Below are 27,839 nucleotides of genomic sequence, written 5' to 3'. Positions count from 1 at the left end.
ATCTCTTTGAAATATTGATTTCATTTCCTTTGGATATATACCAGTACTGGGATTGCTGTATATATGGTGGTGCTATTTCTAATTTTGTGAGGAACCTCCATACTGTTTTCACAATGGACGTACTAATTTATATTCTCACCAACAGTGTTCAAGGGTTCCCTTTTCTGCACAACCTTACCAATACTAATTATTATCATCTTTTTGATAACAGCCAATCTAGCAGTTAGAAGATGTCTCATTATGCTTTTAATTTCATTTATCTGATTATTGGCATTCTGAGTATTCATTTCATATAACTTTTGGCTACTTTTATGTCTTCTATTGAGAAATGGTTATTCAGGCCTTTTGTCCATTCTTTAATCAGATTATTTGTTTTATTACTATTGAGTTGAGTTCTTTATATATTTTGGATATTAATCCTTCATCTGATATGTGGATTGCAGATATTTTTTTCCCATTCTGTAGGTTATCTTTTTTTTTTTCTTGAGATGGAATCTCACTCTGTGGCCCAGGTTGGAGTGCAGTGGCACGATCTCGGCTCACTGCAACCTCTACCTCCCAGGTTCAAGTGATTCTCCAGCCTCTGCCTCCTGATTAGCTGGGACTACAGGTGCATGCCACCACATCTGGCTAATTTTTTGTATTTTTTAGTAGAGGTGGGGTTTCACCATATTGGCCAGGCTGGTCTTGAACTCCTGACCTCGTGATCTGCCTGCCTTGGCCTCCCAAAGTGATGGGATTACAGGTGTGAGCCACCGTGCCCGGCCAGTTATCTCTTTACTCTGTTAATTGTTTTCTTTGCTTATATAAGCTTTTTAGTTTAATGTAATCTCACTTATCTATTTTTGCTTTTATCGCTTGTGCTTTTAGGGTCATAGCCAAATAAGCATCACTCAGAACAATGTCATGGAGCTTCCCCCTATGTTTTCTTCTTGTATTTTTAATATTTTCTCTCGTGTTTCTATTTCTGCTTAACATATGCTGTCTCAATTAAGCTTCATATCAGAACTGAAAGATATATATATGTATCTCCATTTTTCAGAGAAGGAACTGAGCTAAAAAGTTATGAAACTTTCTCACAGGCATTGACTGGTGGAGGATGCTTTTAAGCCTAATCCATAGGATCCTGAAGTCAGTGCCCTTTTTACAACACTGCACTTGCTTTCCTTTATGTAGGTAGTGTGTTCAAATGGAAGTGACAATAAGTTGGAGAAGAAAAGACAGAAATACACATGCAAACAATTTAAAATAATTACTATATAACCAAGTATCCATATGAATGGTAAAAACATTTAATGATACATGAATTCAAAAAAAGGGGAGATTTTTTGGCCTATTTTGTATGTCAATATTTGTGTACTGAGAAAGTTTTAGACAATGAATAATTCTCACCTATAATATTATCATCTAGATCATTAAGAAAAGGCAATTAAAGTTGTCTAACAGTTTTAAGGTAGTTAAGGTTCATGTAACTACATGATTATCTATTACATGCCCCTGTTTAAGACTCATTCACTGTTAAAACAGGCATCTGATTAAGTACCTACCATGTACAAAATTTATTAACCATAGATTTCTGTTCAGAATGGTTTTGGTGGTCTCAAAGTTGCTAAAATGCCTTTTTGTAAATACTAGGCAGAGTAAAAAGGGCATCAAATTGGTGCCAAAAGATTTGGCTTTAAATTAATGCTCTGCCTCTTACTATTTAAGCAATCATAAGCGAGTTATTTAACCTCTCTGAATCTAGTTTGCGTGAATACTAAGTGGAGATAATAGCAACTACCTTTCAGTGTTGCTGTGAAGATTGAATAAACTTACGCAAAGTGCCTGGTGTATACTAAGTATCCATAAAAATATGACAAGAGTAACTGTGGAAATATAGAATGTTCAGTTTCCCTTTAGCTCGCAGTGTCCAAGTCAGTGTATTATCTTTGTTTGTCACGGTGATAGAAGCAGTGACTTCTTCAATCTCAGGGAGGTATCAGTGCTCCATATGTCAAATAAAATAGGACTTCCTTCCCTTTAGATTAAAAAAGCTCAGCAGGTGTGTTTCAAATGTATGAAGAGACAATAGCACACTCTCCTCCTGGAGGCTGTGAAATAGCACATAGTTCTAGGGAGGAAACAATACTGCAAGCATCAAAAGCATTATGGTCCTAAGGACCAAGACTCCTTAGGCACATCTCAGTCTCTCAGTCAAACAAGTTTATGCTCTCATACCTCAGCTCCCAGCAGGGCTTGGGAATTGACTAGCCCTATGGCAGAAATGAAGCAAAAGAAAGTCACTATTTCCATGCGGAAATGCCCAGAGTGCTTCTTAGATAGGCAGAAAGGTAAGGATAATATTATCTTTTTTGGAAGTTTTCAGGGACACATATTGCATTTTTGAGATAATAGAGCTACTTCTTGCTTAACGTATAAGAGGGCATCTTCTGTCTACAATACAGGATCACAAGGAGACTTTGATCAATGTAATTTTATCTGAGGTGTTATCTGAAGCAAAAGGAGAAAGGCTGAAATTCTCATTCTCTAACATAAAATTGGATACAAATTAATTATACTCTGTTAAAAAGCCTTGAAAAATATATCCCTAAGATGAGAAGAAAGAAGAAAGCAGCTCCAGTTCCTCAGAACTGCCTTTAGGAAGAAATCCTGAATAGCAAGCACTAGTTTGCCATTGAAGAAGAGCCTGAGCATTGTGTATCTCTTAGAGGGACAAGAAATGCTAAAGGAAGTACATGGTTTCCTGGTTTCAGAACACAGTTTATAAGCCCTATACCATTTCTTTAGACAGGGATGGTTAGCTCAGGCCACCAAAGGAAGGAAGGAGACCCTCCTTTGAAGGAGAAGGTTAACCTAATAAAGAAAACCTTAGGAAAGACTTTGGAACAGGAGAGAGTCCTGAAGTTGGGATTAGAGTTGAATGTTTATAAAGGTGGTTTTGAGATGATGAGGAAGAATATATTCAAGACAAATTGGAAGCTTTCAGTCAACCTGACAATTGTCATGCAAATCAAAACACTGAGAGGTAATATAAGGATGCTTGTATAGCCATCTGGATGAAGTGAAAAGGATTATAGATAGAGGAGCAGAAAGAGCTCTGCCATTGTTGCTACTGCTGTCACTGCTTTACCTATTTCAATTTCTTAAATCCTCAGTGAGATGATTCTGTGAGAGCCAGAATCCTGGTATTGCCAACTGTTAGCTACATAAATTAAAACAAATTATTCAAACTCTCTTAGACTCAATCTCATAATACGTAACACACAGATGATAATAATCCTACTCATAGGGTTGTAATAAGCATTACATAAAATAAGCTCAATAAATGAGGGCTTTTATTAATGCTCCCACTAGACTTGTTCCTCAAGTCAAAGTTTCTTGTTCAAAATTTCTGTCCCTTGGTTATTCTATGAAGAGATGCATGCAGACTATATTTTTTTAACGAGAAGATTTATCAAGGCACAGTACAGATAGCTTTTACTACTGAGCTACTTAAGAGGAAATAAAATACCTGGAATAATGAGAGAATTTAAAAATTACAAAATTGTGGTGGAAATCTACTGCCTTAAAGCTTATTTGCATGCTAGATATATAATGAGGAGATAAGTTTTACAAACTACTTACGAACATTTTTTTCTCATAACAGTAATTATCAGAACAGTTTATTATCTAAATATTATGTCTCATTCAGATGGCAACCATAAAGAATCCCTTCAATTTGATTCTTCCCTTCAGTGAGTAAGAAGAAAGCACTAAGCACAAATGCTGGTCTCAATTTTGTAAATATCAAGCTACCAACAGATTTTTTAATCAAACTGGCAAAATCGATGTAAAACTAACAGATCACTCTGGATATCTACTGTCTTCTGCTGATTCAAACTGACACTGGTTATGAAAATAATTATCTAGGTTTTGTGCAAGTAAAATACAATTTTCAACTTCAGTTGAGGAATTTAGAAGAAATAACATATGCATACATTTGCATGCACACATATGCAAACGTACACACAGAGACACTCATACTCTATACAATTTTAGGCCTGGATGTCTAAGTAAGCCAGAAGGCAAAATTGCATTACTCAGAGCTGCTGCAATTTAGAGAAAAGATAGGGTGTTTGAGAAAGTGATATTGAAGAAAGTATTGGTTGGGAAAGTGGCAGAAGGTAAATGATGGACAAAGTTGGGGGTAGAAGTCATCCAGAGACATAAAGCTCAGATGAAGGGAAGTGGGAATAGAAAAAAAATGCTATAGTTCTTACAGAGGTCTTACCAGTGCCTTCTTAAGGTATTCAACGCAAGCAAATAAAATAATCCATCCCTCTTCCATTTTTACAATACATAAAAGATTTTTTTAAAAAAGAAGAAAATGAAAACTTAAAGAAATAGGAAATATTTAGTCTAGATCAGCAGATTGGTGGTAAAGAAGAGGAGACCATGAAATTTGTAATCCTTTTTTGTGTGCACATTTTCTATACTCACACTTCTGTTCACAAAATTGAGCATATAATTTCAGTGGACGTATAACTGGGCATATAATTTCCATGAGGATCTCAGGCTGGAAACCAATGTTTTATAGGAAAGAATACCAAATAGATTTATCACATACCCTGTAATATTAATGTGCTTATTAGTTTCCCTGCCTAAATTAAAACAGATAGAATTTAAAGTATATTTATAAGATTATAATAATTCTCAAATTATAAATGGAGTTTATCAAATTTTTACCTTTCACTTGGTGCTTGGAACTAAGGATGTATATCACCCAATACAGAAATTGCATAAACAGTATTTTGGCTCCTAGACTTACCCCTCCTCACATACAATTTCTCCAACGTTACAGTTTAGGCCTTTATGCTGCTGAAACCATCAGAATACCAAATTCAGACAAATAATTATTGAACTACACACACACATACAAAATAAAGAGTGGGATAAAAAAGGAGAAAAGAAGCAGAAAAGGTTGACTTTCCAATTTGGAGGTCAACTTTTTTTTTTTTTTTTGTAGGCAATGTTATTAGGTATAGGTTTTTATTGCCCTTTATCTCTTGAAAACTAGGGTCTCAAGCTGAGTTATATGCCCTCACAATAAACATGTTGATATAGGTGTGTCTAAATCTATGAATCTCCAAAACAGCTTTTCTTTCTTTTCTGTTAAATTAAAAAAAAAAAAAAAAACTTGCACATTAATAAGATAATTCACCATAATCAGGTGAGATTCATTCCAGGAATGCAAAGATCGTTCAACTTATGAAAATCTGTAAATGTAAAACACCGCATTCACATATCAAGGACAAAACCCATGTGATCATTTCAATAGATGCAGAAAAACCATCTGATAAAATACAACATCATTTTATGATAAAAACCTTCAACAGATTATTTATAGAGGAAAATCACCTCAGCACAAAAAAGTCCTTATGTGACAAATCCACAGCTGACATCATACTAAATTGGAAAAAGTTGAAAGCTATCTCTTTAAGATCTGGAAAAGAAAAGGATGCCTACTTTCACCATTTTTACAGTAATTAGTCAAGAGAAAGAGATAAAGAGTATCCAAATTAGAATGGAGGAAATGAAATTATCCCAGTTTACAGACAGGACAATCTTACATATTGAAAACCCTAAAGACTCCACAAAAAAACACTGTTAAAATTAGAGTCAATAAAGTTTCAGGATACAAAATCAACAGGAAAATTCAGGAGCATTTCTATACACCAACAGAAAAGTGAAATCAGGTGAACAATCCCATTTACAATGGCTATAAAAAAAAAAAAAAAAAAAGACACCTAGAAATAAATTTAACCAAGAGGTAAAAGATCTTTACAACGAAAAATGTTAAATATTGAGGAAAGAAATGGAAAAGTAGCAAAGACTTGGAATTAACTTAAATGCCCATCAATGATAGACTGGATAAAGAAAATGTGGTACATAAATACCATGGAATACTATGCAGCCATAAAAAGAATGAGATCATATCCTTTGCAGAAACATGGATGGAGCTGGAGGCCATATCATACCTCACAAACTAACACAGAAACAGAAAACCAAATAAATGTTCTCACTTTTAAGTGGAAACTGAATGATGAGAACACATGGACACATAGAGAGGAACAGACACTGGACCCAATCAGAGGGTAAAGGGTGGGAGGAATGAGAAAATCAGGAAAAATAACTAATGAGAACTAGGCTTAATATTGGGTGACAAAATAATCTATACAACAAACCCCCATGACACAGGTTTACCTAAATAACAAACCTACACATGTGACCCTGAACTTAAAATAAAAGTTAAATATTATAAAAATAATACAAATTACCTAAAATATTTAAAAATGTACATTAAATACCATAATCATAATAAAAAAAAATTTGAAGAGAATACAAAAAAATGTAAAGATATATCATGACCATGAATTGAAAGAGTTAATATTACTAAAATGCATACACTTCTCAAAACTATGTACAGATTCAGTACAATCCTTATCACAATACCAATGACATTCTTCAAAGAAATGGAAAAAACAATCCTAACATTTGTACGAAACCACAAAAGATCCTGAACAGCCAAAGCAATCTTGAGCAAAAAGAACAGAGCTTCAGTTAACACAATACCTGACCTTAAATTATGCTACAAAGCTATAGTAATCAAAACTGCATGGTTCTGGCATAAAAAACAGATATAAGATTACTATAACATAATATTATAGAAAGCCCAGAAATAAATTCATGCATTTAGGGTAAATTGATTTTTGACAAAGATGCCAAGAACACACAGTGAGAAAAGGGACAGTCCTTTCAATAAATGGTATGGGGACAATAAATGGTGTTAGAACAATTGGATATCTACATGCAAAAGAATAAAAATAGACACTATTCTCACACCATATACTAAAAAAAAACTGTATTAAGTCAACATCAGCTTAAAAGGGATGAAATATTTAAACTTAAAAACTGATATTATAAAACTACTATTAAAAAAAAGAGAGAGAAAGCTCCATGATATTAGTATGGGCAGTGATGTTTTGGGTAGGGCCCCAAAAGAATAGGCAACAAATGCACAAATAAACACATGGAATTACATCAAATTTAAAAGGAATGTTTATAACAAAGTCACACTTTAAAGATGAGTCTGATTTTCAACAGATTCTTTTCTCCTCTGCTGACCTTATAGATTCTCTAAACTGTTCCTATGTTCATGACATTGTGTTCCTCAATGAATTATGAGACATTTCTTAAAGTGCCTTGATGGGTCCCAGATGAAATATTCTCTTCACAACTTTTAAGTGTTTTTTCATCATCATTAATTTATATAGACTTGATAGCCAAAGCTATTATGATTGACATTACAGGTAATCTAGTTACATTACTAAATTTACCTCTGGAGATGTGTAGTACAGGGACTGGACTCTATACTAGACTCAGTTGTCATTGACTTGATCTTGGATTATTACATGATTCCTTCCTCATTTTCCCTGACTCATCCCACCTCTTCCAGTCATTCTCCACATTACAGGTAATCATTGTTAACATGAATAGATTTTTGATGATGCTATTCTCTGCTAACACCTTGCAACTGTTTCCTACTAATCTCAATATAAAAAAACAAACTCTTTAAATGGATTTAAGACCTCATATAATGAGACCCATCTGGCTTTACCTACTTACTTTTTTCCCTTTCCACCCATCCAATGACATAAACCCATGACTCAACAACTGTGTGTGTGTTTTTTTTTTCATTTCCTTGCACTAGCCATGCCTTCTCTTACCTCTGCATCTTCACTAACACTGTTATCACAGGCCTACACACTTTTTTGCTCATCTCTACTCTATCTGTCTGTGTATCAACATGACAGAAAATAATTTTAGGTATATTTGAAAAATCTTAAAAGACAAGCTAATTTTTAGAGGAAATATAAAATAGCTTTATGGTGTCTGAATAGGGAAGGATTTCTTAAACAAGACAGAAAAAATAATAATGTAAAAGATTTATATTTAAATTAAACCTATAAACTATATTTAAACTAGCATTAAAAAAACTTCTATAGAAAACAAAGATTATATTATTTTAAAGTGAAATACACAAGGTATAAAGACAGTGAAGAGATGTGCCACACCCATAATTGGCAAAGATTAGTGCCTAAAAAAATAATTTCTTACCAATCAACAAGAAGAAGACACCTCTACCAAACAAAAACCTAAAAGGAAAAGGTATAAAGGATATGCATAGGCAACTAACAGAAGAAGAAACCTGAATAGCCAATACTTATGGAAAAATGCTTTATTACCAGAGAAGTGAAAATTTAAACAATGCTACCTCAAACCAAGCAAACATTTTAAAATGTGTTAAACCAAAATGTTGGTGGTAATATAGAAAAACTGAAACTTCCACACACTTAATGATGTTGCTGAGGACACTTATTTTGATACTCTCATATTGGAGATTTGTAAATCATTAGTAATTTCTTGCAACCCAACAATTAATCATATACAAATACAAGTAGGTTCACCTTAACATTATTTATCTTAGTGAAATTAACTGACCATCTAGGGATGAATGAATACATTTTATAATAAAGTGCATCAAGTTAAAGATATCTACATGGGTAAATTTCAAAAATATATTAGCCAGTAGAAAATTAGTGTGTAAAGAAAAGTCAATAAAACATAATTTATGTGTATTTTTAGTACAAATCAAACAGTATTATGCATTGTTTTAATGATATTCCCCATAAGTGGTAAGGTTTAAAAACATAGGCACATATAACGGCACATATAAGAGTAGTTAGAATGGCGGTTACCTATGAAAAAGGGGAAAAGTAAATAAGATCAAAGAGAGGTTCGAAGCCAGACTGAATTATAATATTTTATTTCTAAATTTTATATATATTCTTGAAACAAATATGGCATGAAGTTAACAACTGTTAAACCTGAGTGTGAGGTATAGCTAGTATTTTTATATTATTTTTGTACCATTCAGCAACTTCTAAACTTCCTATAATTTCATTTAAAAAATTGCTCATTGTGGCCATTTTCTTGAACCCGTATTTGTCTTTTACTAAATCTACCTGGCAACTGTTTGCCAGATAAATGTACACAAATAAACACAGACACACATACACTGACACAAAATTAATGGAAGATATTTATTACAGGTAATGAAATTTCTTTAGAGTGAATAGTTACAAATATTAGACTAAAATTAAGGAAATAGCCTTGAATTTTATGGTTAGAGATAAACTTACAGAACACATTTTTTTTGAGTGTGAAACACTGAAGCCCATAGTGGCTAAGAATTCATTTCCAATTCACACAACTAGTCACTTAGAATTTCTGGGACTGTTGAAAGTAAACTGTTTGGACCACAGTACTGCTAAAGTCTTTTCTAATTGTAAGTTCCAAAAAAAAAAAAATCATGAGTAGATTTTACACGTCAACATTTAACAAAGCTTCTTGCTACATATAGAACATAAGCTTGCATTTCCTCCTTAAACCTTCTTTCCCAGATGACTGCAGAAGTTTTATTTTTTTCTCTGTCTTGAACCACATAAACCCTGGATTTTTTTTTTCTTTAATTAAAAGTGCTAGTCTTGCAGTGGCTTCACGAAAGTACATACATCATTGAACATATATACACAGAGACCTTTCCTTTTCTTTGATGAACACCATTTACATGAAAAGCAATTACATATTTACTAACCTGAACCACCCAAATTTAAGATTTTTTAATTTGATGCTTCTAACAGAATCTGTAATTTTCAAATAGGATAGGTTTTAATTTTTAATTATTAATTCTAGTGTAGATATAATACATAATTACTTACCAATAGAAAATATATATTCAAATATTATACCTAAATGTTAATCATTTTCATGATAAGCTTTTCTTACTTTAATGATATACAGTAGTCAACTTAATAAGAGAATACTGAAGAAACAAACTTGACAGACTTGCCTAACTCCCTGAAGAGTTCTTGTGTTAGCAAGTTGTATGTGTTCAAGATAGAAGTGTATTTTTTCCTGTTCCTTCTATGGGAAGAATGTCCACAATGCCAGCTGCTCTGAGAGGCATCTTATTCCTCCCTTCCAATAGGCAAGTCCCAGCATCTCATATGAGTTCTAAGCAGCATGCATGTGAGACATCACTGCAGCTGAGGTTTTACTTCTAATCCCAGACACCTGTTACCAAGGTAGAGGCTGCTCTGAAGAATTAAATAACATGAGTCTAGAGACCAAAATTCATGTTGGAGCAGATGATTTCACAGGGTGCAGCCCACTATAGACTTTTTCTCTGGCAGCTGAGGTAAACATCCCAGCATTACTCTGGTTTAAACCATATAGAACTTGATATTCTTAGCTGGCATCACATAATGTTCTCCTACTTTGCCCAGGTCTCTGAGAAAGTGCTCATCAAAAATCATAGTGCTTTTTGTTTAACTTTTTCCTTCCCTTGAACTTGAAAAATATCTTTTTCTTTGAAATGACTACCTTATGTGTTCTATGTGACTATGTTAAAATAATAATTCTGAACAATATAGGTTTAGGGGACATATTTCTTGAAGGAAATAACTACAGGAGTCACTGAAACAAAATACAAAGTGGTGAGGCTAATTCCTAGTTTCAGAAACTTTCTTTGCTTCATTGTACAGGTGGTTCCTGACTTATACAATGGTTGATTTTTTTAAACTTTAAGATTGTTGAAAACAACATGCATTAATTAGAAACTGTACTTTGAAATCTGAATTTTGATCTTTTCCTGGGTTAGCAATATGCAAGCACAATACTCTCTTGCAGTTCTGGACGGTGAGAGTGAGCCCCAGCTCCCATTCAGCCACGGTGTCACTGGGTAAATGACAAATACCCTATGGTGTATGGTGTTACCAAATGGTTTTGCCCAATTGTAAGCTAATGTAAGTGTTCTGAGCACGTTTAAGGTAGGCTAGCCTAAGCTATGATGTTTAGTAGACTAAGTGTATTAAATGCATTTTCAACTTGCGACATTTCAACTTGCAAAGGGTCTAATGGGTTGTAACCACATTGTAAATGGAGGAACACCTATACATATTATAGCAGCCCAAACTAAGACACCTAGCATCCATGGAGACTATAGAGAATTAAGCAAATACATCCTTAAGGTAGCCTTCATATTACCAATACATTTTAAATTTAAAGTATGATACAATCATTTTTTAAATGGCAGCAGACTACAAATAGAAAACAAGTGACTATAAAAATATTACTTAGATGCATACTTTTGTAACTTCTCCAAGCTCACAATCAAAACTGAGGAAACGATGTTTTTTCTTTATTTTCCCCAGCTGATGTGCCAAGAGCTGACAGAAGCAATCTTAAAAAAGAACAAGTGATACAATTCCCATGTTTTGTCCATGAGCTTACATTTTTAGCATTTTTAACAATCATAGTCATTTAAATAAAGTGATGAATAACAATTTTTGACACTGAAATTATTAACATACAGAATATTATGAAAACGAAAGATTTTGCTTTCTCTGAGATGCCCTAAATTTTGTGCAGCTAAAAAAAATTTCACTGTATTTGCCTCTGTCAATCGTATGAAACAAGCCTGAATTATTTTTCTCGAAATAATCTATAAGTACTTTTGCTCCTGGGCTAACCTAATTTCTTGTTGCTTTCTAATAAGGGTTTTGGCTAATTTAGTGTGAACCAAAAAAGAACAAGTTTAACAAAAGGCATGGAATAAAACTCCAAGACACGCTCCATGAAGGGCAAATTATTCAATATTATAACAATTCAAAATGAGCTACTGCCTAAAAATGTATGTCCTGTGGAATCTATAAGTTATAAGCAAAAGGAAATAAATTAATTTAGCTGGTGTGCATTCCAGTACAGGACTTCCCTTCTTTTCAGACACTTACTCTTCATGAAGCATTCAGGACACTGCCCAGAGGGAGCAAAACATCATTCAGAACAAATTTTAACTTTACCGTCATGCCCTTGTCTTACCAAGTACCAGCCTATTCATAGGATTTTCTTTTTCTGTTAAATCTTCTAGTCCTAGTTTTGAGGGAATTTAGATAATTTAGAATGATTAGGCCTCACCTAAAAAATTCAGGCAGTATTCAGCTTTTGATTTTACAGGCCTCAAATCATTTTTATAGACACGAAAATGGCTCTCACATTACCACTAAGAGTTATATTATAGCACCTTTCAGTCAGATATCTATAGTATATAAAAGATATTATTTTTTAATAATTCTTTGAAGTACACCTTGCAATGCTGCATCTATAGGTATTACAAAAAATCTTCTACCTGTCCTATTCTTGTTGGTAAAATCTTGTTGCCTACAACACAGGCACAATTGAGCTACTTCCGGTTGTTCATACTTCATAGAGTATAATAGGAAACATTATTTAAATATCGTTTTTTACTCAAAATTTAAAATGATATGAATCTCCCAAAATAAATATTTTGTCAATAATTAAATCATTTCGAAATCATCAGAAATGAATAATAAAATTTGTTTACAGTGTTGCAGTTACCAATGCCACTTTAACTTGTAGGTAATAACACCGGCCAACCTTTAAAATTAGTTTTTAATTACACAAATTTTGAATTGCATAATGTCTTCAATCATGAATTCCTCTCACAAAATATTTCTACTATATAATTCTCCCAAGTAATTTCTCATGTCACCCTCTATAACATGCCTCACAGAGAAATAAGTTTTCTTTCTTCAGGTTCCCTATGCATTTCTCTTCTACGCCTAGTGTCACATGTATCCTCTCACACTTTACCAAAGTGGTTAATGTGTCTGTAATTGTGTACTTCTTAATGTAAGTGACTACGGCTTCCTCATCTTTCTCCAGAACTACATATATGGTCAACCACATTTCAAATAGATGCCCCTAATTTTTGACAAACGTATTTTTCCTTTCAAAGAACTACATTTGACACAGCAGTTCGGCTGGGGACAGAAAGCTGGGAACCTGCACAGGGCTACTTTGCACCTGGACTTGTTCCTGACCCTGAGTTGGACTGGCAAGGAGCAAGCTCTTCTCGCCAAGGGCTTCTGGAATCTCAGCTGGATACCCCTTGACCATCACACACTCAGTTGGCAGGGAGAGTTGCCTAGAGAAGTGGTAGGTGCAGTATGTAAGCTGATGTAGAGCCCAGAGGGTTTGTTGTGGGAGTCTCTATAGAGGAACACAGCCAGGAATGCCCATCCCTCAGGTTTGACTTGTTCCCATAGAAGACTTTAGCCCTAGCGGAACTGTGGGACACAAACTCTGCAGGGTGCTCTTGCCCATCAGATAGGGCTGGTCCAATCTAAGCATCCATTGGTCTGCTGCCCTATCCTGGAGCCCCGGCCTGGCCACACCTGCTTACAGTGCAGCCTCAGGTGCTATGGGGGCCCACATCATAGTTCTTTCACAGGCAGACTATGCCTGACTGGTAAGGAGCTTCAGTGGGGCTGCCCCCATGTCATCCACCAGCCCGCTGGTTCTCTCCCCATGGCCACTGCCCACATAGCTTTGCCAGCAGTGTTTGTGGAGGTTAGAAACGAGGGGCCTGGGAGGTAACCTTTCTTGCCCCACCAGCACTGCACTCTGCCCCCATACCCTCATCCCATATTGGACCACCATTATAGTCAAAGCCTTGGCAGGCAAAAGCCAGCCAGCTCCCCACCTGCCGGTGCCCCACCCTTACCAACACTGGTATGGGAGTAATACGAGGCACAGAGAACAGCCGACCAACCCCCTCACTGAGTTACCAACACTTCCTGCAGCACATGAGGAACACACACCGACCTATGGCCACCAGTGCCCCATCTCTATATGATTACCACCAACAGCACAGACATGGACGCAGTTGCCAGCAGGGATCCCCTGCCCTGCCCAGTGAGCCATGCTGCCTCGACTACTTTGGTAACTGCATGCATGGAGGCAGGCACCCTGGTACCCGCTAGCACCCTGCTGCAGCCAACGAGTGTACACCCCACCACACTGCCACTGCTGCTGGCATGTGTAAAGGAGGATGGATCCCACTGCCACTGCGCTATAAAACACTTTTGCTAACACCAACCGTTGGAGTGCAGTGAACAGTGGTCTGGGAGCACCTAATCACTCCCAGCACAATGGATTCCTAACCTCAAGGAGACAGAGAGCAAAGTTTGGAGCTGATAAAAGTCCCCCAGAATTACAGCACACAGTCCAGGAGTTGGGAGCTGAGTGTTGGTCCCCTAAAATATTCCAGAAATAAAGTCAGTTGGCTGAACCTACCTTATAGTGTAATCAAACACTCAAAATCATCAAATAGGGTAAAAGTAAAAAAAAAAAAATCAAAATGTCAGCAATGTCAAAGAATAAAGAAACATCAGCCCACAAAGATAAGAAGGAACCAGTTCAAGAACTCTGACAACTCAAAAAGCCAGGGTGCCTTCTTTCCTCCAAAAGACGGCACCACCTCTCCAGCAAAAATTGTGAACCAGGATGAGATGGCTCAAATGATGGAAATAAAATTCAGAATATGCATACGAATGAACATCATTGAGATGTAGGAATACACTGAAACTCAATCCAAGGAAGATACAAATCACAATAAAATGATACAGGAGCTGACAGACAAAATGGCCAGTATAGAAAAGGATGTAACCAACCTGATAGAGCTAAAAACATGCTAAAAGAATTTTATAATGCAATCACAAGGATTAAGAGCAGAATAGACCAAGCTGAGGAAAGAAACTCAGAGCTTGAAGACTGGTTTTCTGAAATAAGACAGCTAGACAAGAACAGAGAAAAAAATAAAAGGGAATGAACAAAATCTCTGAGATATATGAGACCCTGTGAAGAGACAAAATATACAACTCATTGGTGTCCCTGAAGGAGATGGGGAGAGTGTATGCAACTTGGAAAACATATTTTAGGATATCATCCATGAGAACTTCTCCAACCTAGCTAGATAGGCCAACATTCAAATTCGGGAAATGCAGATAACTTCAGTAAGATAATTCACAAGAAGATGATCCCCAAGACACACAGTCATCAGATTCTTTACAGTTGAAATCAAAGAAAAAACTATGAAGGCAGCTAGAGAGAAAGATCAGGTAAGTTAACAAAAGGAAGTCCATAAGGCTAACAGGGGACCACTCAGCAGAAATCCTACAAGCCAGAACGAATTGAGGGCCAATATTAAACATTCTTTATTTTATTTATTTGTTTATTTATTGAGACAGAGTCTTGCTGTGTCACCCAGGCTGAAGTGCAGTGGTGCAGTCTCAGCTAACTACAACCTCTGCCTCCCAGGTTCCAGCAATTATGCTGCCTCAGTCTCCTGAGTGGCTGGGATTACAGGATTACAGGCACATGCCACTATGCCTGGCTAATTTTTGCATTATTAATAAAGACAGGATTTCACCATGTTTGTCAGGCTGGTCCTGAACTCCTGATCTCAGGTGATCCACCCACCTCAGCCTCCCAAAGTGCTGGGATTATAGGCATGAGCCACCATGCCCAGCCATTTGACATTCTTAAAGCAAAGAAATTCCAACCCAGCATTTCATATCTGGCCAAATTAAGCTTAATAAGTGAAGGAGAAATAAGATCCTTTTCAGACAAGCAATTGCCAAGGGAATTTATCACCAGACATGACTTAAAAGAGCTCCTAAAGGAAGCTCTAAATATGAAAAGAAAGATCATTACCATTCACTAAACACATATACACACACACTTTAAGTACACAGACCAGTGATACTATAAAGCAACTACACAAAAGACTCTGTATAATAATCACCTCATATCATGAAGGCAGTATCAAATCCACACATATCAATATTAACCTTGAATGTAAACAGGCTAAATGTCCTAATTAAAAGGCACAAAATGGCAGGCTAGATAAAGAAGCAAGAGACATTGGCAACCTGTCTTCCAGAGACCTATCTTACATACAATGACATCCACAGGCTCAAAATAAAGGAATGGAGAAAAATCTACCAAGTAAATGGAAGACAGAAAAAAAATCAGAGTTGCAATCCTAATTTCAGACAAAAAAGATTTTAAACCAACAAAGATTTAAAAAGACAAAGAAGGACATTACATAATGGTAAAGAGTTCAACAAGAAGACCTAACTATCCTAAATATATACACACCCAACAGAGGAGTACCCAGATTCATAAAGCAAGTTCTTAGAGACTTTCAAAGAGACTTAGAATCCAACACAATAACAGTGGGAGACTTCACGCCCTACTGACAGTATTAGACAGATTATCAAGGCAGAAAATTAATGAATATATTGAAGAACTGAATCCAGTACTGGATCCAATGGACCTGATAGAAATCTGCAGAACTCTCCAACCAAAAACAACAGACTCTATGTCCTCATCACCTCATGGCACATACTCTAAAATCAATCACATAGTCAGACACAAAACACTCCTCAGAAAGTATAAAAGAACTGAAATCATAATAACTATTCTTTCAGACCACAGCACAATAAAATTAGGAATCAAGACTAAGAAAATTCTTCAAAACCATCCAATTACATGCGAACTGAATAACCAAATTTTTTTAAGAAATAATTTTTAAGAAATAATTAAATTTTTAAGAAATTTTAAACACATTTCTTAAGATTTTTAAGAAATAATTAAAGTAGAAACCAAGAAGTTATTTGAAACTAATGAGAACAAAGATACAACAAACCAGAATCTCTGGGACACAGCTAAGACGGTCTTAAGAGGAAAATTATAGTGCTAACATGAAAAAGTTAGAAAGATCTCAAATTAACAACCTAACATCGCAACTAGAAGAACTAGAGAAGCAAGAACAAAACAAAGCCAGCAGAAGACATGAAATAATAAAAATCAGGACTCAATTGAAGGGGACAGACTGAGACATAAAAACCTTTTCAAAAGATCAATGAATCCAGGATTTTTTAAAATATAAATTAGAAAGACTGCTAGTAAGACTAATAAAGAACAAAAGAGAGAAGATCTAAATAAACACAATTATAAACTACAAAGAGGATATTACTCTGACCTCACAGAAATGCAGATAACCATCAGAGAATATTATGAACAACTTTTCGTGCACACACATTAGAAAATCTAGATGAAATGGGAAAATTTTTGGATATATACACCCTCCCAAGACTGAGACAGGAAGAAATTGGATCCTTGAACAGACCAACAGTGAGCTTCAAATTCAAGCAGTAATAAATAGCCTACAAAAAAAAAAAAAGCCCAGAACCAGAACCAGATTGATTCAGAAGTTGAACTCTATCAGATATACAAAGAACACTTGAAAGTTGATAACCTTCCTACTGAAATTATTCCCGAAAATGGAAAGGACGGACCCCTCCCTAAGTCATTCTATGAAGTGAGCATCATCCTGATACCAAAACCTGGCAGAGACAAAACAGGAAAAGAAAAAAAAAAAAGACCAATATCCTTGATGAATATTGATGCAAAAATCCTCAACAAAATACTGTCAAATCAAGTCCAGCAGCACATCAAAAAGCTTATCCATCACATTCAAGTAGGCTTTATCCTTGGGATACAAGGTTGGTTCAACACATACAAATCAATAACTATGATTCACCATATAAACAGAACTAGAGACAAAAACTACATGATCTTAATAGATGCAGAAAAGTCTTTAGATAAAATTTAATATCTCTTCACATCCAAAACTCTCAATAAACTAGGCACTGAAGGAACATACCTCAAAATAATAAGAGCCATCTATGACAGTTCTGCAGACGGTATCACACTGAATGGGCAAAAGCTGAAAGCATTCCCTGTGAAAACCAGCACAAGACAAAGATGCTACTGTCTCTCACCATTCCTATTCAACATAGTATTAGAAGTCCTGGCAGGAGATTTCAGGCAAGAAAAAGAAATAAAGCACATCCAAATAGAAAGAAAAGAAGTCAAGTTATCCCTGTTTGCAGATGACATAATCCTGTATCTAGAAAACCCATCATCTCAGCCCAAAGCTCCTTGATCTGATGAACAACTTCGGCAAAGTCTCAGGAAACAAAATCAACATATAAAAATCACTAGCATTTTCATACACCAACAGCCAACCTGGGAGCCAAATCAGGAACAGAGTCTCATTCCCAAATGCCAGCAAAAAATAAAACACCTAGGAATACAGCTAACCAGAGAGGTGATAAATCTCTACAAGGAGAAATACAGAACATTCACAAAGAAATCAGAGATGGCATAAACAAATGGAAAAACATTCCATGCGTATGGATAAGAAAAATCAATAGGATTAAAATGGCCACATTGCCCAAAGCAATTTACAGATTCAATGCTATTCCTATCAAACTACCAATGACACTCTTCACAGAACTGGATAAAACTGTTTTAAAATTCACAGGGAACTAAAAAACAGCCCAAATGGCCAAGGCAATCCCAAGCAAATAGAACAAAGCTGTAAGCAAGCATCATGTTATCCAACTTCAAACTATACTACAGGGATACAGTAACTCTGTTTTGTACCCAAACAGCATGGCACTGGTACAAAAATAGACACCTAAACCAGTGGAACAGAATAAATAGCCCAATAACAAGGTCACACACCTAAAACCATCTGATCTTCAACAAAGCTGACAAAAACATGCAATGGGGTAAGGACTCCCTATTCAATAAATGGTGCTGGAATAACTGGCTAGTCATATGCAGAAGATTGAAACTGGACCCCTTCTTAACACCATATACAAAAATCTACTCATGGTAGATTAAAGACTTAAGTGTAAAACCCAAAACTACAAAAACCCTGAAAGATGACACAGGCTATACCACTCTAAACATAGGAACAGTCAAAGATTTCACAACAAAGATGCCAAAGCAATTGCAACAAAATCAAAAATTGACAAATGGGATATAATTAAACTAAAGAGTTTCTGCAAAGTAAAAGAAACTATCAACAGAATAAACAGACAACCAACAAAATGGGAGAAAATTTTTGCAAACTTTGCATCTGACAAAGGTTTAATATCCAGCATTTATAAGGAACTTAAACAAATTTACAAGAAAAAAAATGATCCTATTATAAAAGTGTGCAAAGGACATGAACAAACACTTTTCAAAAGAAGACACACATGCAGCCAATAAGCATATGAAAAAAACCTCAATATCACTGATCATTAGAGAAATGCAAATGAAAATCACCATCATATACAATCTCATATCAGTTAGATGGCAATCATTAAAAAGTCAAAAAAACAGGCTGGGCACGGTGGCTCGCACCTGTAATCCCAGCACTTTGAGAGGCCTAGGTGGGTGAATCACGAGGTCAGGAGATCGAGACCATCTGGCCAACACAGTGAAACCCCGTCTCTACTAAAAATACAAAAAAATTAGCCGGGCATAGTGGCATGTGCCTGTGGTCCCATCTACTGGGGAGGCTGAGGGGGAAGAATCACTTAAACCTAGGAGTCAGGGGTTGCAGTGAACTGAGATTGCACCACTGCACTCCAGCCTGGTGACAAAGCAAGACTTCGTCTCAAAAAAAAAAAAAAAAAAGTCAAAAAACAGGAGCTGGCGAGGTTGTGGAGAAAAAAAGAATACTAATACATTGTTGGTGGGAATGTAAATTAATTCAACCATTGTATAAAACAATGTGGCAATTCCTAAAAGACCTAAAAATAGAATTACCATTTGATGCAGCAATCCCATTACTGGGTATATAACAAAGGAATATAAATCATTCTACCGTAAAGAGACATGCATGCGTATGTTTATTGCAGCACTATTCACAATGACAAAGACATGGAATCAAACTAAATGCCCATCCATGGTAGATTGGATGAAAGAAAATGTGGTACGTATACACCATAGAATAATCTGCAGACATAAAAAAGAACAAGACCATGTCCTTTGCAGGAACATGGATGGAATTGAAGGCCATTATTTTTAGCAAACTAAAGCAGGAAGAGAAAAGCAGCTACCACATGTTCCCACTTATAAGTGAAAGCTATATGACGAGAATACATGGACACATAGAGTGAAGCAGACACTGAGGTCTATTGGAGAGCTGTGGGTGGCTGGAGGTAGAGGGTCAGAAAAATAACTAATGGGCACTAAGCTTAATACCTGAGTGATAAAATAATCTGTAAAGTACTCCACGACACGTTTGCCTATCTAACAAACCTGTACATGTGCCCCAAACTTAAAGTGAAAGTTTAAAAACAGCATTGCATTTACGAAGGTTCATTTTTGAAAACATTCAATCTTTACAGAAAAAAAATTACATTTGATTACTACTTTGAATACAGTTACAAATCGTAAATAAGTAGCTAACACAGGTCAGAACGTAATTAAAAATATAATTCTAGTTTTTCCTAATGAGTTGTCTATCAAATAACTGAGTTGCTATCTTTATTGAGATATAATTCACAAGCCATAAAATTCAGCATTTGAAAGTATACAGTTCAGTTTTTTAGTATATTCAAAGGATTGTACAACCATCACTACAATCTAAATTTAGAATTTTTTTATCCAACCCAAAAGAAACCATGTGTCATTTAGCAGTCATCCCCCACTTCCACTAACTCCTACCACCCTAGCCTCTAGCAATAATGAATCTACTTCTGTTTCTATAGATTTGACTAATCTTGACAATTCAGATAAATAGAATCATATAGCCTGTGGCATTTTGTGACTGGCTTCTTTGATTTAGCACATTGTTTTTAAGGTTTATCCAGTTTGTAGCATGTATCAGCACTTCATTCTTTTTTATGGTTGAGTAATATTCCATTGTATAGATATTATCACATTTTGTTTTTCCATTAATCTTGACAGACATTTGTGTAGCTTTCAGTTTGGGCTATTATGCATTATTCTGCAACAGACATCCATGAAGAAGTTTTTATGTGTTTTTATTTATCTTGGATATATACCTAGGAGTGAAATTACTGGGACATATAACTCTATGTTCCATATTTTGAGGAATTCTCAAACTATTTTCAAGTGTCTGCACCCTTTTATATTCCCACAATGTATGAGGGTCACAATTTGTCCACATCATCCCTAACACTTTTTATTATCTGTCTTTTGATTATAGTCAACCCAGTTAGTATGAACTGGTATCTTACTGTAGTTTTGATTTGCACTTTTCTAATGACAAATGATGTTTAAGACCTTTTAATATGCTTACTGACCACTTGTATTTCATCTTTGCTGAAATGTCTAAGCAAATTTTTTGCTCAGTTTCTAACTGGGTTATTTATTTTTTTATTATAGACTAGCAAGACAAATATTTTGAATGCAAGTCCCTTATCAGCTATTTTCTCCCACTCAGCAGGTTTTGTTCACTCTACTGATATAATCATTTTGAGAACAAAATATGTTTATTTTGATGAAGCGTACTGTATCAATTTGCAGTTTTGGTGTCATATCTAAAAACCACTGCCTGACTCAAAGTCACAAAGATTTACTCTTATGGTTCCTTCTAACAGTTTTATACTTTTAGCATACAGTACTATCAAACTGATTCAGGTGGAAAACACATGAATTAACCTTCTGCATAATTTCATCAAAACAACATAAATATACATACATTTGCACACACACAGCTATGTACGGCAGAAGTGCTTTAAACTTATGTAAGAACAGCATTTTACAAACTCCAAATTCTAGATAATGTGTATATGTGTGGAATGTTTACAACCAGCATGATACAATGTGACTCATTTTTCAATTTTCCATAAGTTTTGATTACTGCTTTCTGATTGTGTCATAAACTATTTCCCCCATTTGAGTCTTTAATTGCTAGGGTGTAGAAAAGGATCGCCTTTATAGTCATCCACAATGGATCATGGAAGGCTGCTTCTGTCCTTAAGTGATGGGAAGAAGATTGGTCTATACAAGAGATTCAGTCAGATTTGGGTTCTATTTCAAATTTTGCTATTTGTAATTCTCTGGGCAAATTACTTAATATCTCTGAACCTATTTAACTAAAAAATGGACTTATGAAGCCCATTTTTGATGGTTACTTATAAGTATCTTGCATTTGAAGAGATAACACATTTAATGCACTTAGCATGCAATCTGTCGTTAAACAAGTACTTTATAATACATCAGTCTTCCTTCTCCTCAAAACAACTTCCTACCAGGTATACCAGTAAAAACCAGCAGAATATTTTCCTATTTTCTACTATTGCAGATTGAGAATCTTTGTCTAGCTTTGAAGGCATTTCCTACGTAGTTGGGCCCCAAATTCCAATATACTCTCTGTCATTATCTTCTCTAGGTATAAGCTACTCTACTGGGTTTTAAGACTGACAGTTTACAACCTCAAGGGCCTTATTATTTTTTAGAAAAAAATTAAAGAGACTACGAAAAAGGCAGAATGTTGCAGTATCATAAGTGATACAAGCCAGTTACTTTGGGATTCAGAAAATGATGTACATTATGCAAATGGAGAAGTCAGAAAAATTTCTAGAGAAACAGTTAAGGTAAAAATTAAAATATGGTTAGGATTAAGGTAGAGTAACTCCTAAAATATTAGGGCTCTTTAGGTAAAAGAAACAATTATCATAAACATATGGACATGTGAAAGACAGGGCATATTTGCAGAAATACGGAGAATACAGATTCCTGATGTGTCTGAAATATAGATGACACATGGGAGTAAGTGGGATCCAGAGCACAGAAGGCACAAAATGATGGCCCAAGTGTGGACTTTGACAGGGGATGCACGGCTAAACAGAAACCAAGCATGTTAAGAAGGGTGTTCCAGGATGATCCTTTCTACAATAACATTCAAAATGATTTAGGTGGAGGCGTGTAAGCAGACTAGCAGTAGAGGAACAAGTTAGCTACTACAATATTCTAAATAAGGCTGACACTGTTGTATACCTCCCAGTAGTCATCATCCCCCCCAGGGTTCTGCTAACAAAACCCTAATGCTGTTCAAGAATCTTGCAGGCAGCAACATGCTCAAGGAAAGTGGATCCTTCTCCAAGAGATAAAAATAAAGTGACCTAAGCCAGAGTTCAGTAGACTTTTGCCATAAATGGCCAGATAGTAAATATTTTAGGCTTTGCAGGCCATGGGGTCTCAGTCATAACTGGTCATTTATGTCACTGTAAGACAAAGATAATGATGGACAATATGGAAATAAATGAATGTAACTGCATTACAATAGAACTTAATTTGTGGACACCAAAATTCAAATTTCATATAATTTTCATGTGTCATAACATATTCTTATGACTTAACCATTTAAATGTAAAATCCCTTCTTAGCTCCTGGGCCATACAAAACCAGGAAGCAAGATGTATTTGACCCATGAGTTACAGATTGCCAATCCCTAATCTAAACCAACTGTCGCTACTCTAAACTCCTTGCCAGTTTATGTTTAGGGAGCAACTGGGTATGTGATGTGGTTCTGATCAATGGAATATAAGGAAAGGTCCACCAAATAATTTCTAGAAAAGGTTTTCTCATCTAATAAAAACAGATGTACAAGAAAAATAAAGTCACTGAAGTGTTTAGAGCTGAGCCAGCTATTTCTACATCCATGAGAGCAACACCAAGAGCACTACAGAGGAACACTGTAACTAATATACCAAGTGAAAGATGTAAGTATGACCAAAGCAGAACGATCACAGAATGAATAGGTCATGAAACAGCTGCTTCAAGATAAACTGTGGAGGTGGCACTGTTCCAATGGCTTCTAGTTTAGAAGCCATGCAATGGAACATGATAAATTCAAATGTCAGGCATTGGAGACTGAAAGAAAAGGGGAATGATGCTACTTTTAAAAGAATAAAGGACGGTTTGAGTAGAAAATGAGTATGGTCTGAAACCTCAGGGAGACAGAGTGAGGTTCATAAAAAGGACTGCTGAGTAACAGCAAGGCTGAGTGTAGCTTGCTGGAATGTGAGGCAGATCATTTCACCTTGGTTCATAGCAAGAGTGTCTCTCAGCTCCTGGAGGTGTTAATGAAGCCATGGCAAGCAGTGATCACACATTCCATGTGACAGGATCAGCCTGCACCTCCCCCCGGCAGAATCTTGTCACTAGAGATTAGCGGGGTTGGATCTTGGGCTGATTCTGTTGCTCCAAAGTGCTGCTGCCTCATGTGGGTCACACTAGGAAACCCTTAAAAAGAAGCAACTTCTGTGCCTCTGTTCCATTTACTTCAAACTGACCAGATCAGTGGCTTTCAGTCCGTGCTCCTGGGAGGCTTTGTGCTCAGTGATACCCTAGGAATTGCTGTGGGCAGCACTCACATTTCCAGTAAAGTGGCAAAAATATAAAATGTTAAAAAAAAAACCTGTATCAAATCAGAACTGTAAAAACAACAAAAAGTGATTCTGATACTTACTTTAAAAGATAGATTATTAACAAGAGGAGAAATAGCTTTAACTATTTGATACTCTACCTTGGGGAGTTAGAAGTAAGGGACATGTCAGAATTTGGGGAGATTAAATTATGTATTTCTTCATACAGAAAAAAATCATAAAAACAGATGAAAGTGCAGACAAAGTCAATTAATCTACTGTTTAATAATAAGCAGAAACTCACAACTAAAGTTAAAATATCTAATAGGACCAATTGTTGAAGGACATGTAGGGAAATGAGAACCTCCATTTACTATGTGTTATGAGTATAAATTGGTACACTTCTTAGAAAGCCATCAGGTAAGAGCTAGTGAAGTAATAAGGTGAATCTGATATGACTTAGCATAGCAATCTCACCTTCAGTATATGTCCAGAGGTGTGACTGCAATGCAATAACCACCCAGTTCAAGAACAGCATTGTTGCAATGACACACAATGGTTAACAACTGATAATATGGGAATGGATGATAAATTATGCCATATTCATCAAATGGAATACTCTTAAACTATCTGATTTTGATATCCCAAATATAAGATGTGCAAAAAGTAAACACAAAAGATTATACACATAAATATACAGTATAAGACCATTTATGTAAAAATGTTAAACTTATGAAACATATTATTACATGTGCTCATATATGTCATAAAAGGATAAAAAGATAATTGTAAAAACATGCACAAACTTCAGGAGAATTGTACTTGGAGGGAGGGAAGAAGAGAAGAGACATTTATGGAGAATAGGACAGAAAAGAAAAGCTTTGAAAGAATCTATATTTACAGTTTCATTTAATTTAACAGAGATCTGCAGCAAATTGGCAAAATGTTAAAATATGTTATATCTAGATAGTGGATTCCCGGATGCCTACAAACTGTGTTATTGCATGTGTGAAATAGTACATAATTTTTAAGACTGTCTTGCACAGTTCGTTTTAATAAAAAAATATTTTCAAGGCTGAACAGTCAATCAACAACTCTATGACAAAATGAACATTTTTTACTGCACTGATAAGGTGCTATAATAAAATGAAGTGTAGATTAGGATGAAGTGTTCCTGTGAGATTGTATAAGTGATAAAGAGCCATTCAGTTCACTTTATAACAGGAGCAACTTGACCCATTAACAGGAGATAGACATATTAACATTTTTACCAACAGTAGACTAAAGTAATTACTCATATAGCTGGAAAGACAGTGAATAAAACTCTTAACATTTATTATTTTATACTGGAGTTCTCAAAATATTTTGACAACAAGATGAAAAAAGAAACTGCCTGAATTCAAAGTGTTATAACTTCAAATTGATTTTCTAAATTTGTAGATTTAGTGCAACACCATCTTAACCACTTAACAAAAAGATAAATAAAATGCTTTTTAATGATTTTGAATAATTTGAAATATCTTTATATTAAAATGAGCACAGATGTGAAGTAGAAAGTAAACTTCATGTAAATCTTTAAAAATAATTTGTATTGAATTAAAATGGACAAAGAGAAGTGGAAAATTATTGGACAGCTCTATGAGTTTTCCTAAAATGGACAAAAGCACAACCCATGTTAAGAAATAGAGTATTGCCAAATCCTGGAAGCCTTTATTATGATTTTGCCCATCACTATACTGCCTCCAAAAGTAAAAACTATTCTGACATCTAACACTATGGATTCATTCATGTTGCTTGTTTTCAACCAAATAAGTATTTGTTTTTCAACCAAATACTCTGTTCTTTTGTTTAGCATTATACTTGTGAGATTCATCAATGTTTTCCATGTAGCATTAGTTTGTTCATTTCCATTGCTATGTAATACTCCATAATTGATCACAAGATGTCTAGCCATTCTACTAGTAAAGAGTCTTTACATTATTTCTAGCTTTTGGCATTTATAATTAAAGCTGCTATGAACACTCTAGCTCATATCTTCTTAGGTACTTACATAGGTACTTCTGTTGGGGATAGATATATGTAAGGTTTTATATGTATATATACATATATCTGATGATTAATCACAATCATGTATGCAATATGGTCAAAGTTTTCAAAAATAGCTACATCAGTGAGCATAAGTATAAATGAAACAAGAATAGCAAAAAAGAAAAAATAATTGATGATTGTTGAAGCTGGGTGATTCATACATAAGGGTTCATAATACAATTTTTTTCTTTTTATCTATTTGAAATTTCTTGTAAGATAAGGTTTTAAAAAGTGATTGTATCAACCTATTTTATAAAAATAGGGGCCTCTATTCTTTATAAAATGTCTTAAAAGTCCAAAAAAAAGCTGTGAAAATGTTCCAGATTAAAAGAGGTTAAAAGACATGACAACTAAATATAATACTGATTCTAGACTGGATCAGGATCTAAAAGGAAAAAGTGTTATAATGGACATTATGAGTTCAAATAATAAAATTAAAAATTAAATGTATTAAAGGTAAGTTCAAAATTGAGAAGTATTATATCAATGTTAAAGTTTACTGAAGTTGATAACTGCACTATGTTGACATAAGAAAATAGTCTTACATTCAGGAAAGACACATTGTAGTAGTTTGAGGTCAAGGGCCATGATATATATAACATAACGGTTCAGGAAATTGAATAAAAATATATAAATAAATATGGGTGTGTGTGTTTGTACACGTGTGTGTGTGTGTGCGTGCATTTGTGTGTGTATGTGAAGAGAACGGGCAAATAAAGCAAATAGATTAAATTTTAACAACTGATTATCTTGGTAAGTATACACATGTTCTTAATACTATTTTTAAGCATTTAAATTTTTTCAACTTTTCTGTAAATTTAAAATAAATTCCAAATAAAGAGGTTTTCTTTTTTAAAGAAAAAAAAAAACTGTATGGGTTATATCCTACCAGCAGAGTATAAGAGATCCTGCTGTTTAATCCTAGTCATCAGCTGATTGTTGTGAATATTTATATTTTAGTCATTCTAATGGGAATACAATTGTATTGCATTGTGGTTTTGATTTGTCTTTTTCATTTCTCTGAAAACTAATGGTTTTTGAGCTCCTTTTTATATGTCATTTGACTATATATTCTCTTACACAAAGTAACACTTTTTCCTATTTTTCTATAAGATTGTCTTTTTCTCATAGATTTGTAAAAGTTCTTTCACATGATTTTGCATAAATTAAAAAAAAATAAAGTGGTTTCAAAGAAACTACAAAATTATAGGGAAAGGGCTTGTGTTATTTCCTCAGTCTCTGAGAAATGGTTCTTAGAAAAGATTTAGAAATTCTGCTTTAGACCAATGGGTAGTACTTTTATCTATACTCTGATGGGTTTTATGTGAATCTCAATTGAACAAACCACTCCAGAGTAATAACAGTTCCACCTTTTCTTTCTCACAGTTACAAGGCATGAAGATGATTAAGAAGATTTCTAGGTAGAAATGAAGGCAGGATTGACAAGAGATGTCAAAAATTGAATAGACTTATTCAGCCTGGTTTTGCATTTGCTACTGGAAAATTGTCTAGATAAGATTTACCAACCATTTTTAT

At 35.0% G+C, this 27,839-nt stretch overlaps 1 protein-coding gene and 1 long non-coding RNA gene across 4 annotated transcripts in view; both read right to left on the bottom strand.

The window, feature by feature from the left end:
* PRKG1 (protein kinase cGMP-dependent 1) overlaps positions 1–27,839 on the bottom strand; it is a 1,332,247-nt gene that overhangs the window by 298,035 nt on the left and 1,006,373 nt on the right. The gene's annotated exons all lie outside the window — the stretch shown is intronic.
* On the bottom strand, positions 7,728–26,001 carry LOC116528447. Its single transcript, XR_004259029.1, has 3 exons — positions 25,990–26,001; positions 12,532–12,536; positions 7,728–11,006 (listed from the first exon to the last, which is right to left on the bottom strand). It is a non-coding gene; the product is annotated as an uncharacterized LOC116528447 (long non-coding RNA).

This window comes from Sapajus apella, unplaced genomic scaffold, assembly GCF_009761245.1.
Source record: "Sapajus apella isolate SASKATOON/1434 unplaced genomic scaffold, GSC_monkey_1.0 scaffold58, whole genome shotgun sequence".
Lineage (NCBI taxonomy): Eukaryota > Metazoa > Chordata > Mammalia > Primates > Cebidae > Sapajus > Sapajus apella.
This window is presented reverse-complemented; position numbering and strand designations above follow the sequence as displayed.